General features: G+C 42.5%; 1 long non-coding RNA gene across 1 annotated transcript in view; it reads right to left on the bottom strand.

The window, feature by feature from the left end:
- LOC115271171 overlaps positions 1–14,571 on the bottom strand; it is a 65,423-nt gene extending 50,852 nt beyond the window's left edge. Inside the window, exons 1-2 of the long non-coding RNA XR_003899774.1 lie at positions 14,462–14,571; positions 836–926 (exon numbers count right to left, since the gene is read on the bottom strand). This is a non-coding gene — a long non-coding RNA (uncharacterized LOC115271171). The remainder of the gene's footprint in view (positions 1–835; positions 927–14,461) is intronic.
- Positions 14,572–15,434: the final 863 nt, after the last annotated feature.

Below are 15,434 nucleotides of genomic sequence, written 5' to 3'. Positions count from 1 at the left end.
TTAAGTCTACTATACATTTCCTCATGTTGGGAAAAAATCTGATAAATAAGAGCAAAATGCCTGTGCAGCCACCCACTCCTATGAAATGCACAACATAGACAGCATCTGTTCTGATAGACAGTACACAGTACTGTATTCAAGATCCCAAAATAAGATTTTTATTTCACAAAAGTCATATATTAAAACACAGATGTCTATTCAGCAGCCACTGCTGAATTCTAGCAACGCTATCTCTTTTTAGTGGTGAAAAGCCTGTGCAGAGCAAATACAAAAAGGCCAGAAAGGAGAATCAAAGTAACTTCAAAACTTCCAAAACAGGCTTTTTACTCTTGTGTGACCGAAACCGTGGGACTGAAGAACCCATGAGTGGATGGCTCCATAATAAAAACTGTAAGGGAGTGTGGAAGAGGAAAAAAAATTGTATTTAATCGCATAACAAGAATCTTTGAACTTCAATATCTTCAGAGGGGCATTTGTTTCCTGGCATGACTTGTTCTGAAGTTTGTTCCCTGTTTTGCCCAGCTATGAACGTCACCATTTATTAAGTGTAATTTCTTAAGCATGAGATGCCATGGGATGCTGTTTGTCCGCTTTTCATTGTTAATCCATTTGATCTGAGCTCTTTAACAACTAGAAAAACTGACATTTTTTAATTTCTACTCATCACAAACTGTTTATGCCATCAAGCTTGAAAATGCAACTAAATACAGAATGTGATGTATCATTTTATGAACACAACACAATCATGGTATCGTATGCTATGAGATCCAATTTCACTTAGTGTTAATTGGTAAAGGAAGATAAATGTTTAGGAAGAAAATAAAAACTGTCCTACCTTTGTACAAATATTTTCAGAGCACGATGATCTGTGTCTCTGTTTTTCTTTCCTTCTTATCTCTTGGGACTTCTTTATGTTACTGCTTGGTCTGGAAAAAAAATGGAGAACGAGACATTTAAATAGGTAAATATCCCTTCTCACTGAATCATGTTAAATAATAACCTGCTACGAAATAGAAATTAAAATTGTAGCACAGAAGTAGACAGAGCTGTCAGAGATATATCTTGACATACCTGCCACAATAAGTTCAAGGTAGCTGGATTGAAATTATATTCAAAACTGTGTTTTAGTAAGAACTGAATTAACAATATTTCTATTGATTTTCTCTTCCCCTTCATACAGGAGCACTGAGTCCCAATGGTCACTTGCAACTACGTGGGGCAGAAGCGCACCCTCTACGTCGCAGGTGAGGATTTAGACCGCAAGAGGTAGAGACTGCTTCATCAGTAATATAAAGCAGCTACTTGTTAGAGCTTCAGTAGCCTCCCTACAGCCCTGTGATTTCTTGCATTACTGGCTCATTATGAATGGGAGAAAGACTTGAGATGAGAGAAGGGAAAGTGGGTTGGGAGAGGGCCTTGAAAGGGAAACTGTGGTCACCACCTGAAGTGGAGGGAAGAGGAGAGTTGCATGGTGGAATAAGGATGAGGCTGGTTGAAGGTAAGGAGGCACTTTATCTAGGATGAGCAATGTAATGTGGCCTCTAAATCTCCGGGTGCTTTAAATCAGGATTTAAAGCCCTGGGGCTGTGGTAGCAGCAGCTGGGAGCCCTGGGCCCTTTAAATCACCCCCGGAGCTCCCAGCTGCAGAGGTGGCTGGGAGCCCCGGGGGTGATTTAAAGGGCCTGGGGCTCCAGCTGCTGCTACCACAGCAGAGCCCCGGGCACTTTAAATCACCATCGGAGGGGGGCCCCGGCCTCTAGCGGAGCTTTAAAGGGCCCGGGGCTCCGCTGCAGTAGTGGCAGCCAGGCCCTTTAAATCACCCCCAGAGCCCCGCTGCCGCTACCCCAGGGCTCCAGCAGCAGGGCTTGGGTGGTGATTTAAAGGGCCCAGGGCTCCAGCCGCTGCGGGGAGCCCCAGGCCTTTTAAATTGCTGCCAGGGGAAGCCAATCTGCCCTGGTACGGCGCACCAGCTCTTACTTTCACCTCTGGTCACTCTACAGATTTAAAATTACAATATCAATTTTTCATTTCATTTCTAGAGAGGTTATTACAGATTTATAACTTACTGCATCTCATTGTGTTTCTGATTACAAATGAGGAGACTAAAACAGAAGAGACTTATAAAAAGTTAAAACTATGCACAACTCCTTTCAGTGACTTAGTTCATTTGTTTTAGTTTCATTTAATTTGATACCATTGGTCACACATGACAATTCATCTGCCTTTCTTTCACCTCCTGTTTAAGTACATTTTGCTGTTACACTGTTCTGTGACCTGACAACCTTGACTTATTTCCAGCACTAGCCTAGAGGTGTTTTACTTTGCTCACAACTATGTAATCATTTGACATGTTCTTTAAACTGAATTTGTGGTCCCTTCATAATCAAAAACCAGAGAGAGAAAGCAAATCTAGTAACTCTGGAAGACTGACATGTCTCTTTTGTTTCACTGTTACAGAGAGCCTTCAGTTTCAATGCCATGTTCAAAAAACCCAAATGTTCATATATTTCAGCTGGACCAGTTACTTGCCAGTTACAACAGAGAGGATCTAATTTTCCAAAGTTAACTTCCAAACTTGCACTCAAATGTTGCATACACATAGCTCCCAATCTAGCAATGCACTGAAGCATGTAAAGTCAATGGGACTGTTTCTGTGCTTGGAGTTATACAGGTGCTTCAGTGCTTTGCTGAATCTGGACCGTACAGACACTGATATAAAATGAATGTTCATTTTGTGCATGCCAAACACATGCAGCTTCACAGACCAGTTTTGAGGCTTTTTTCTTAATCTTGGACAAACAATTTCTGTTTTCCCACACGATCATCTTTTAAACTAACTATGGTCTACAGCCTTGTATGCATTGTAATCCATTTTAATTCATTTAGGTTTTTCACATTTAATTGTGAGAAAAGAAACAGGAATGAAGCAAGAGTATATCAAACTGCTGAATTTCTGAACTGATGTGGAAAGAGGTCAAAGTGTCAACCCTCTGGTTAGGTCAGTATTAACTTCCATCTACTTTGAGGATTAACTGTTTGCTATGAGTCTTCTAGAACCCTTCTGATGAACTCACTTATAATCCATAACAAGAATTAGCCTTTTACTGTGTGGTTATTTATTTTTTCCTTAATTGTCTCTCATAAGAGAGCTAATCAAAAGCTTGAAGATCCAAGTAAATTATGCCATGGGATCATCTTTGAAACATCCACAGAACAATTCTTGATATTTGAATTAGTTTTTGGATGTTCAAGAGAAACAGGGAAGCAAGAAGAAACTTGGAACTAACACCAACGATATTCGGTATAGCATTTCTTGCAGTTTGAGGATTAAAACCTACAATAAAAGGAATATGAGTTGTCAGTATTAATTGTGTAAGGATGTTAGTGACCGGGGGAGACATCCTCACCCCACTGAAATCAATGGTAAAACTCCCAGTGATTTCAGTGGGGCCAGGATGACACCCTGGACGTTTAAACATGTAAATTAAAACCTGATGCTTGGTTTCGAAATTCTATGGAGCAATTGTAGCGTAGATGAATAATTGAGTAAGGGTGAGTGACATGGCATTTATTAAAAAACTCAAAAGAAGACTTTCAAATATATAATATACAACTAGATTGTTTTGTAAGAAAGAATATGATTACAGAAATGTTGTTTTATAATATTATAGCAAGGACTTAAATTCAGCTGGAGCTGTCTGGATCACCCCATCAGTTTCTTCTTACCAACCCTCTGAGAGCGGGGACAGTGGGCAGGTCTCGGAAAGGACATGTGCAACACATCTCAAAGAACAATAGTTACAGAGAGGTTAGTTCTTCTTTGAGTGCTTGCACATGTCCATTCCAATGTAGATTACTCACAAGCAGTTGCACAGAAGGTGAACTCGGCGTTCAAGGACAAGCTGACTGCAACACTGCGTGGCCGACGTTGGCATTGTCTCTGGTTTGTTAGGTAATGGCATAGTGTGCTGAGAATGTGTGCAGTGAGGACCAGGTTGCTGCCCTACAGATATATTGAATAGGGACTTAAGCTAGGAAAGCAGCTGAAGGGGCCTGAGATCTTGTGGAGTGAGCAGTCAGGTTAGGTGGAGGAGGAACTCCCACGAGGTCATAACATGCCTGGATACATGAAGTAATTCACGACGAAATCCTCTGGGCAGAGATGGGGAGCCTCTTCATTCTCTCAGCTACCGCTTTGAACAGCTGAGCCAATCTGTGGAATGGTTTGGTCCTTTGAATATAAAATACCAGGGCTCATCTAACATCCACGGAGTGCAGACGCTGTTGCTTAGGGTAGGGTAGCTGCTTGAGGCTTAGGGTAGAATACTGGTAGAAAAATTGCTTGGCTACACTGGAATTGTGAAACCACTTTCGGGAGGAACTTTGGATGCAGGCGCAGCTGTACTTTATCTTTGAAGAATATTGTATACGGGTTCTGACGTGGGGGCTTGGATCTCCAAAACTTTCCTGGCTGAAGTGATGGCCACTAAAAAGACGACTTTCCAGGTGAGGTGCAACAGTGAGCTAGCGGCTCGAAGGGTGGGCCCATCAGCTTTGACAGGACAAGGTTTAGGTCCCAAGGATGATTGGTTCCTTTATTTGAGGGAACACCCTCTCCAGGCCTTTGAGAAAACAGATTACCATTTCGTGCAATGGAGAATCTTGCCCACATGCTCGGGGTTCTGCTGATCGCCATATTTGGGGTCGGGAAGGAATTTTCCTCCAGGGTAGATTGGCAGAGGCCCTGGAGGTTTTTCGCCTTCCTCCGCAGCATGGAGCAGGGGTCGCTGCTGGAGGATTCTCTGCGACTTGAAGTCTTTAAATCATGATTTGGGGACTTCAACAGCTGAGTCAAGGGAGAGAATTATTCCAGGAGTGGGTGGGTCAGCTTTTGTGGCCTGCATCATGCGGGAGGTCAGACTAGATGATCATAATGGTCCCTTCTGACCTTAAAGTCTATGAGTCTATGCAAGAAGACCAAACTGTTGTCGACCTTAGGATAGAAAGCTGAAATGGCTGCCAGGTGGACCTTGACTGAAGAAAGGGTCAGATCTTGCTGTTTCAAGAGCAGAAGATACGCGAAAATTTTCACTGAGGACTGTGTAAGTGCAACCCCGTGTTGGGAAGACCAGAGGGAGAATCGTTTCTACTTTGCCAGGTAAGTTGCCCTTGTGGAGGGTTTTCTACTGCCCAGTAGGACTCTATGAACCTGCTCCGAGCAAGCTTGCTCTTCAGGATTCAGCCATCAATAAGGCCCTATCAAATTCATAGCAATAAAAAACGTGCCATGAACCATGAAATCTGGTCTCCCCGGTGAAATCTGGTCTTTTGTGTAACTTTTACCCTATACTATACAGATTTTACTGGGGAAACCAGAGTTTCTCAAACTGAGGGTCTCAACACAAAAGCGGGTCATCGGGGGGTCGCAAGGTTATTCTATGGGGGTCAAGATACTGCCACCTTTACTTCTGCGCTGCTTTCAGAACTGAAGGTGTGCGGTCTCGGCGGGGGCCCCTGTACTAGCACTATGAGCGCATAGCACCAGGGGCACTAGAGCCGACCCAACAGATACCACTAAGGGAAAAAATTCCGGCAACTATGCTCGAGGCAGGCACACACCTACATTGGAATGGACATGTGCAAGCAATCGAGGAAGAACTGGAGTTCTTCAAGATGTGTGTTCCCTATGTGTATTCCACTGTGGGTATGCATGTACTCCATGCACCTGAAACCAGAGATTTCTAGCAAGTAGTGTCCATTGGTCTGTGTCTGAGCAGCTGCTCCCCTTCTGCTCTGTACCAAGGGTATAGGGGGCAATGTAGACCATTTCCTCCTCTTACTATGAATGAGAGAGAATCCAAAGCAGAGATGAAGGAGGGCAGGTAGTAGAATACAGATAAGTATCACACATCTCAAAGAACTCCGCTTACACAGGTAAGTAACTTCCCTTTCCTCCTTGAGTGCTGGTCCCTATGTGTATTCCACTGTGGGTATGGCTGACTTAGAACAACGCTTCCTTAGCTCTCGTCCCCTAATGCCCCTACTCTACGTGCGCTGCATTGATGACATCTTCATCATCTGGACCCATGGAAAAGAAGCCCTTGAGGAATTCCACCATGATTTCAATAATTTCCATCCCACCATCAACCTCAGCCTAGATCAATCCACACAAGCGTCCATTCTCTGGACACTACTGTGCTAATAAGCAATGGTCACATAAATACCACCCTATACCGGAAACCTACTGACCGCTATACTTACCTACATGCCTCCAGCTTCCATCCAGGACTCACCACACGATCCACTGTCTATAGCCAAGCTCTAAAATACAACCGCATTTGCTCCAATCCCTCAGACAGAGACAAGCACCTACAAGATCTCTATCAAGCATTCTTAAAACTACAATACCCACCTGATGAAGTGAAAAAACAGATTGACAGAGCCAGACGAGTACCCAGAAGTCACCTCCTACAAGACAGGCCCAACAAAGAAAATAACAGAACACCACTAGCTGTCACCTTCAGCCCCCAACTAAAACCTCTCCAGCGCATCATCAAAGATCTACAACCTATCCTGAAAGATGATCCCTCACTCTCACAGATCTTGGGAGACAGACCTGTCCTCGCTTACAGACAACCCCCCAACCTGAAGCAAATACTCCCCAGCAACCACACATCACTGAACAAAAATACTGATCCAGGAACCTATCCTTGCAAGAAAGCCCGATGCCAACTCTGTCCACATATCTATTCAAGTGACATCATCATAGGACCTAATCACATCAGCCATACCATCAGGGGCTTGTTCACCTGCACATCTACCAATGTGATATATGCCATCATGTGCCAGCAATGCCCCTCTGCCATGTACCTTGGCCAAACCGGACCGTCTCTACGCAAAAGAATTAATGGACACAAATCTGACATCAGGAATCATAATACTCAAAAACCAGTGGGAGAACACTTTAACCTATCTAGTCATTCAATGACAGACCTGCAGGCGGCTATTTTACAACAGAAAAGCTTCAAAAACAGACTCCAACTGCTATCATGCTATCCATGCTATCATGCTATCGTGTCCCCTCTCAGTCTTCTCTTTTTCAAACTAAACAAACCCAAGTCTTTCAGCCTTCCTTCATAGGTCATGTTCTCAAGACCTTTAATCATTCTTGTTGCTCTTCTCTGGACCCTCTCCAATTTCTCCACATCTTTCTTGAAATGCGGTGCCCAGAACTGGACACAATACTCCAGCTGAGGCCTAACCAGCGCAGAGTAGAGCGGAAGAATGACTTCTTGTGTCTTGCTCACAACACACCTGTTAATACATCCCAGAATCATGTTTGCTTTTTTTGCAACAGCATCACACTGTTGACTCATATTTAGCTTGTGGTCCACTATAACCCCTAGATCCCTTTCTGCCGTACTCCTTCCTAGACAGTCTCTTCCCATTCTGTATGTGTGAAACTGGAGAGACAGAAGCCAAATATCAGAATCAGAGGGTCAACCCAAGTTGTAAGCCAGAGGATCAAAGCCAGAAGGTAGAAGCTCTGTCAGTTCCAAAGCAATGCAGCTAGGATCAAAGCCAGAAGGTAGAGGGGAACAGGGACTTGAGCAGAGCAGAGCAGGAGCAGGAAGTGGAAGCAGGTTGGAACAGGGCTGGAACAAGTGCAAACACAGCTGTGACTGTGGTACTGTTGAGCTGCAGCTGATCTGCTGTGTAGGCCAGGCTTATAAGCAGGGCTGCTACACCAGCAGCCAGTCAGGGTCCGTGGCTACTCTGTCAGTTCCAAAGCAATGCAGCTAGGATCACTGGTTGCCTAGCAACAAAGTTAGTCAAGGAACAGGCCAGCAGCAGGACCTAGCTGGTCTGGCCCCTGACACCTTGCTCTTATGAGACTTCTGATCACGATCACGAGGCTTAGGAGGTTCTTTCTTCTCTTGTCCTTGTTTCCTGGGCATGAAGAGTTACCTGACCTGGACAGAGTTGAGGAGTTCTCTTAGAAGATCTAGAAGAGGATCTACTGTTATGTTTGAGGATGCCTCTTACTCCCATGAGAAGGCCCAGACGAAGGGTCCTTCGCTCTAGCCATACCTTCTCCTGAATCGGACACTGGACTAGGAGGTGTACTTCTTGATGTCTCAAACTGATGTACTGGGGGAGAGGGGAGGTCTCCCTGGCCTGGATCCAACTGAGACCTCATGGCACACTCCATTAGGTGCTTCCAAAGCCAGGTCTATACCTACTGCATTCAGCTGGGAAAAAAGCTACATATACTGCACTTAGCGGAGACAGGAGTTTTTCCGAGCAGTGCTGATGGTCACTGCTGACCAGAAAGGAAGAGGAGGAGGAGACACAATTATTTTTAAAGCCTGGGAGTCTGGGCATAATCTCAGACCCATGCCAAAGGACTGGAAAATTCCCCAGCATGGGGATTCTAACGATATATCTAACGATAACAATATAAAACTTATAAATATTTACAGGACAATACTTTGAAGAGGATCAGTTCCAGACACTGGAGGGCTATAACTCCTCAGCAGTCAGCGCCATGGAGCAGTAAGAAGGATCTGTAGAGGGATTGGTCTCCATCACCCCTTATACCTTCAGCATGGAACATGAGGAGAACTATGCGGGTGCGGACTAATGGACACTACTTGCTAGAAATCTCCAGTCTCAGCTCCATGGAGCATATGCACACCCACAGTGGAATTACACATAGGGACCAGCACTAGAAGAAGAACTGCCACTCTGATCAGACCACTGGCCTGCCTAGTTCAGTATCATGTCTCTGTCAGTGGCCAACACCAGATGCTTCTGAAGAAGGCAAAAGAAAAGTACTTGGAAAGTATGTGGGCAATTCAATGTACAAAGGCGGTAATTCTACAAACACATATGCAAGTGCATATATTTACTAATGCACATAGTACCTATTGACTTCAGTAAGACTATTCAAATACCTAAGGGTTTGCAGGATTGGGCCCTACACCTGCCACTATTGCTGAAATCTATGCGTTAGACCTTAAAAAAAAAGCATGGTTTGTGTGTTAACTCATCCTCTGACTCGGAATTCAGTGTGGGAACTCCTCCCTCTGGGATAACTTCATTCTCCTCACTTTACTCACTTACATGGGCTGGTGAAAGTACAGCAGAACCTCCCAGGGGAGAGCCAGTCCTCAGCAGTAGCAGAAACTTTTCAAGCAACAGCTGGAGTTGAAAGCAGTAACAACTGCAGTGGAGAGATTCAGAACTGTGGCCTCTTACCATCTCCCAGAAGGCTGCTTTTTGCAGTTTGCACTCTGGATATGATTTTTGATCTGTTGCTTGGTTGCTTGCTGCAACATCCTCCTATTTCTCCTCATCTCAGTACCTCCTGTGCTGGTTTCACGCTTCCTGCCCTCCACCTCCTCCTCTCATATCTCTTTCCTCTCTCCATTCCCCATCCAATCTGTGTCCCTGTGTTCTTTCCCTTCTTGCACTCCCTCAATCCTACTTACTCACCGTCTCCTGTAACTACCCCACGTTCCACAATTTATTATTTTTAAATGGGAGTCAAAAGTGTCTAAGGGAAAGATTTGTACACGTATTCAGACACCTAAACATTTATAAGTGCGCAGTGGTATTTTCAAAAGCATCTAGGTGCCTAACACCCATTGATTTCAATGGGAGAAAGGTGAGAGGGAGGGATAGATAGAAGTATTAAATCCTCTACCCTCCCTCTCATTTTGTAAGCTCTTTGGGGCAAGAACTGTCTGTGTCTTTCTTTTTGTTTAGAACAATACTGAGCACAATAGACCCTAATTCTAATTGGGGTCTTTGAGTGTTTTCACAATATAAACAGTAAATAAAACCAATAATGAATAATAAGATATCAGGATTTCATTTGTTCCAAGATGCTAACATTTTTTATGGAACTGATATCCTCAGAAGTTTATCTAAAATATTATTGTGTTTTTGAGAGATAAGCTAAGCTTCTCAAGTAATCATCACCAAATCCGGTACATGGGCAGATCTATTTATTTCAGTCCATTAGCCTAACTATTCCACATCTGAAGTGGAAAGTTATTCCACCTTAAGGGTGAGAAACTTTTTTGCCTCCATTGAGCTTTCTTTTTCACCCATGCCAGGACAATGGAAGACCCTCCAGAAGAGGTCTGTTGGATCAAACCTTCTCTTTTTAGTCCAAATTCAGAACAGGTTGAGGTAATAGTTGATACTTCAATAGGTTTGTCCGCTACAGTTTGTTTTTATCTCAATGTAGAACAGCATCGCTTCATTTTGTATGGCATCTTCTTGATGTGTTTTGTGTAAATTGGTTAATTCATGATGACATAAGGCAGATAAATAAATACTATAACTAACCAGCACATGCTCTAGCCTGGTACAACCATTCCATTAATAATAAAGAAAAACATACAATATCAAAAAGTAATATAATTTAATTTCCTGAGGCCTACAGCTAATGTTCGTTCTATTAAGATATTTAATTTTTAAAATTGTTGTTATTATGGTACTCAGGACTGGATTAACTCTCCTGTGGGCCCAGGGCTATTAGATTTTGTGGGGCCCCTGTATACAAGTCTTTTTCCTGGGAGGGAGTTTGGTGCAGGAGGGGGCTGGGGCAGGGGATTGGGGTGCAGGAGAGGGTGCGGGGTCTGGGAAGGAGTTTGGGTGCAGGGGGGGGATTCTGATCTGGGGCAGGAGATTTGGGTGGAAGAGGGGGTGCGAGGTGTAGGCTCTGGCCAGGAGGCGCTTACCACAGGCTGCTCCTGGCCGGCGGCACAACAGGGCTCAGGCAGGCTGCCTACCTGCCATAGCCCCACACTGCTCTCAGAAGTGGCTGCCTGCTAGCACATCCCTGAAGCTCCTGGGGGCAGAGGGACAGCCAGGGGCCGCAGAGACATGCTAGCACCCAGCCACTTCCAAGAGCGGTGTGGGGCCACGGCATGCAAGCAGCCTACCTGAGCGCCCCGCTGCGCCACGGGACTTTTAGCGGCCCAGAGTTGGGGATTGCTGCCTGTGATTTATTTTTGCAGGGTCCCCCCTTGAGCCGGGACTCTGGGCTGCAGCCCCTAAAGCCCCTGCCTTAATCCAGCCCTGGTGGTACTTAGAAATGAATGAAAATGACAGGGAGTAACATTGCATATTAGTTATTTTTTCTGCTTCTCCAAGTCTCCTTCATCTTCAGACTCACTGTCATTAATGTTCACAGTAACATAGCTGGCACTCCGAATTTATTAATTTTCCCTTAAAGCCCCAGCTACTTATATCCGTGATCACCAAGCATGACTCTCCAAGATACATGACTTTAAACAGGAGCTAGCCTCTGACTCATACAGCCTAAGCACAGAATTTGCTGTCTAAGCTACAGTTAATCTTTCTTCTGTTTAATATAAAGTCACAAATTGTGAACATGTAATTCTTAAGGAGTCTTTCAAGGAATAAATACTCTTCCACAAAAGGGCCAGATAAGCATCTTACAACATGATGTTAGGAGTTGGATGTCAAATCATAATTTTATAGCTCCCTACAATTTAGTTTAATAATAAAGTGGCTCTCTAGATTCTAAAGCTCAAATATCACTTGTGTTTAAGACAGACAAGGTGGGTGAGGTAATCTCTTTTATTGGACCAACTTCTGTTGGTGACAGAGACCAGCTTTCACGCCTCACAGAGCTCTTCTTCAGATCTGAGAAAGGTACTTCCAGAGTCATAGCAAAACACAAGGTGGGACAGATTGTTTAGCGTAAGCAATTAGCACATACTGTAAGGGACCATTTATGGTAAAGTGGTTCATTTACATCTTTACAGTTAGGACAAATAGAGGGGCATAGTGGGTTACAAATTGTAAATCCGGTGTCTCTGTTCAGTCCATGATTATTAATGTTTAGCAGAGTTATGAATTTAAGCTCCCAGGTTCATCTTTTGAAAGCATTGTGCAGGTTTCTTTTGAGAATGAGGACTGGTAGGTCAGATATAGAGGGATAGTTTTGTACAAAGTGTTCACACACAGGTGTTAGGGTGTTTTTGTCTTCTATCATTTCCCTGTGTGAGTTCATTCAAGAGCATAATGATTATCTGGTTTCATCCAGATAGTTATTGTTGGGGCATTTAGCATACTGGATGAGGTATGCCACATGTTGTGATAGGCTTGTGTAAGACCCATGGATCTTGAACGGTGTGTTGTGGAGGGGGTTGACCACTGTAGCAGTGGAGATGTGTCTGCAGTTTTTGCAGTTTGTAGTTTGTACAGGGTCTGGTGCTGCTGTGAGTTGGTGTGTCCTACTCTGAGGGCAGTTTGCGTCTGCTGCTGAGCTTGGAGAGGTTGGGGGTTGTTTGTAGGCCAGAAATGGGAATTCAGGAAATATTTCTTTCAGGATGGGGTCCCCATCAAGTATGGGCTGTATTTGTTTCATGATACCCCATATGGGTGTGCGGTTTTATTTCTGAATTGAAGCTAGTTTTCTCGGGGTATTTGGGTGGCCCATTCCATGATGCGATCTACTTCTCTGGTGGAAACAACGAGTGTCCTTGTTTGGTGAAGGTGGTTTTAAGTATGTTAAGGTGTATATCTTGGACTTTCGAGGCACTCAGATACCACAGAGTATGCTCCCCATTCAATTAAATGGAACAACAATGGAGTGTGATAGCACAGTTTAATACTACTTTATTATGTTTGTGATGTTGATGACTTTTTAAATATAAATGTTTTCAAAGTTTCAGTGGTCTATTTGCAAATAATGCATTAACATAATAACCAAATCAATCCTTTTGGTTCTTGCTACATAACAGACTTTAAAGGTAGGCATACTATGATCAAGCAGAGGATCCAGACGGTAAACTGTTACGACAAATGAAAGTCTGTTATAAAGGGTAGCTTTTACTTAAGTGAAATATATATGATGAGCTGACCAAATGACTTCCTACACACTTAGTGCGATTCAAAAATAGATTGCCACCCATTTATAGTGGGGTTTTATTATATAAATTAGATTGTAATGAAACTGACAGAGAATGTAGCACCCCAGTTAAACTCAATGACATTTCATAGTTATTTTAGTATCAGCTGATGGCAATTTGATCTACAATGCTAAGATACAACACAGTATATCTATTTCAATTCCTTTTCAATTCCCCCTCCCACACACACAAAAGCTCAAACTTTTATTAAAGTTCCAAAATACAGAGCAAGAAAAAAAAATCAAAGATCTCAGCTGATTTAAGTGCATGTGAAAAAAGCATAGATACAATCAGTGGGGAAAAGGTCTTAAAATATGATATTCAGCTTTGCTTATCTGGATCTGAATGTATTGTAAACATGAGCCAGACTAAAATTGTTAATTTGGTTTCTAAAAGATATTTTGCTCTGCTTTGGAGTGTGGGAGTAATCACACTTCTCTGGGATATACTAGTACAGATACACCTCTACCTCGATATAACGCTGTCCTCGGGAGCCAAAAAAAATCTTACCGCTTTATAGGTGAAACCACATTATATCAAACTTGCTTTGATCTGCCGGAGTGCGCAGCCCCCCCCCCCCCCCCGGAGCATTGCTTTACCGCGTTATATCAGAATTCGTGTTATATCGGGTAGCGTTATATCGGGGTAGAGGTATATTTATACAGCAGGATTGCTTAGGCTAGATACAGCATTGTGGTCTCAAATTTCAAAAACCAAAATTCACTTTTCTGATAGGAATTTTTTCCCAAGCATTTTCTAAAGAGGGTTATATGCAAAAATCTAACAGTCATTATAGGGATTTTTATCACAGAACTGTCACATGTCAATGTTTAGAGAGGAATGAACATGCTCCTCTATGTTTAATGAAACAGAAGCAGAAGAATCAGTGAGTGGTAACACTTTTTCTTCTTGTGTACATATAGTACTCTGTTACTTAGATCCTCCTCAAATATTCATTCTGGAAGAATAACAGCAGGGAATACCTCAAAACTAATTTAAAACTAATATGATAAATTTGTAACTGGGAAAAAAAATGTCCTTTTTTCATGAAAGTAAACTTTCAGCACTGTAAAATCCTTTATGAAAATTAAACAAGTTTATGATATTTCAGAAACAGTTCTATGCCACATGATATAAGCGTTAAAATAATGAATCTGTTTTCCCAGAAATCAGCATTAAAATCAATCTAAGACTTTCCAGCACACCGCATTTAATTACATCTGGGCTTCACTATGCTACCAGTTCAAGCCCTTCTACACAATTTAACAAAAAGTTAGAGTGGTGCTGATTTCAAATTCTAGAACATTTAACCAAGCTAATCAAATATATAAAATTAATTGCACAAAAGAGATTTTGAACCTCATCCTCAGAGCTATAAACTCAGCTTCCTCACATTTCTCATATTTTAATAAATGATACAGTACTTAGATTTGTGCATCTATCTTAATAAATTGAACATCAAAGAGGAACAAAATTGTGTACAAAAGGTAGCTGTAGAATATTACCTTACGGATGTAATTATTTGCCTCTTTACATTTTCTTATTAAAAAATGGTAAGTTGGTAAAACTCTCCCCCTCACGTTGTAATCCTGCTGACAAAACTGTGTTCTGCTGAACCCTGCTGTTGCTGGACTGTGTGCAGAAACATGTATAAAAAGAGGACAGTTTTAAACAGCCAATCACATTGTGTTTGGACCTCCCAGGCTTCACTGTGTGATCAGCACAGGCTTTGTGTCAATACAATAGGGGTTAAACATTTCCCTGTATTTATTTAAAGGCAAGCAAAAATCTGCTTAGTTGCTTGAACCTTTAAAATGATGTAAAATGATGTGCATTGCTTCGGGGCGGGTGGAGGGAAGGTTAAACAGTAACTGACTTTCTATCTAAAAAATAGAATCTCTCTAGCTCCTCCTGCTTTTACACAGTACATAAATACTAAAACCAGTTAAGTCAACAAGCATTTCCATCCAGATCTTCCCCCATCCAGTATTTTCCCCTAAGCAACTGATGGTGATTTGCTTCTCTTAACTCAGAGACCTGCTTTCACTTTGCCCTTGCATTCTGCTGTATGAATTACCAAATGGAATAGCTCTCAATTTTCTGTTCACCATGCCTAAGATGTGGATCCTTGCAAAGCCTTCTATTTATGACAAATGGGATTCCAGTGCCAGAAAGCAAATTTATCCATACTGAAAAATAAACTAAGGAAGTTCAGAAAAGCTGACTGCACCATATGTAGTGTTGGCAGCCATGGTTTGTCACTTCTCATGAATCCCTGAATCACCTTTGCTTTTCAAGCAATTACCTTGAGGAAACGTAGGTACAGAACAGCAATTCTTTCTCAGGCTTTATAATTCCTTAGAAACATGAAACATCTGAGATGTTGGTTTAAATACCATTCATCTGTTTTCTGAAACAGTACACAATGCAGAGAATTTCAGTTAAAAACGTCATGGCTTTTGCTATTATTTTACAAGT

Source organism: Terrapene carolina, unplaced genomic scaffold (genome assembly GCF_002925995.2).
Source record: "Terrapene carolina triunguis isolate 2854851 unplaced genomic scaffold, T_m_triunguis-2.0 Scaffold68, whole genome shotgun sequence".
NCBI lineage: Eukaryota > Metazoa > Chordata > Testudines > Emydidae > Terrapene > Terrapene triunguis.
The sequence above is the reverse complement of the archived record's forward strand: the minus strand, read 5'-3'. Positions and strand labels throughout refer to the sequence as shown.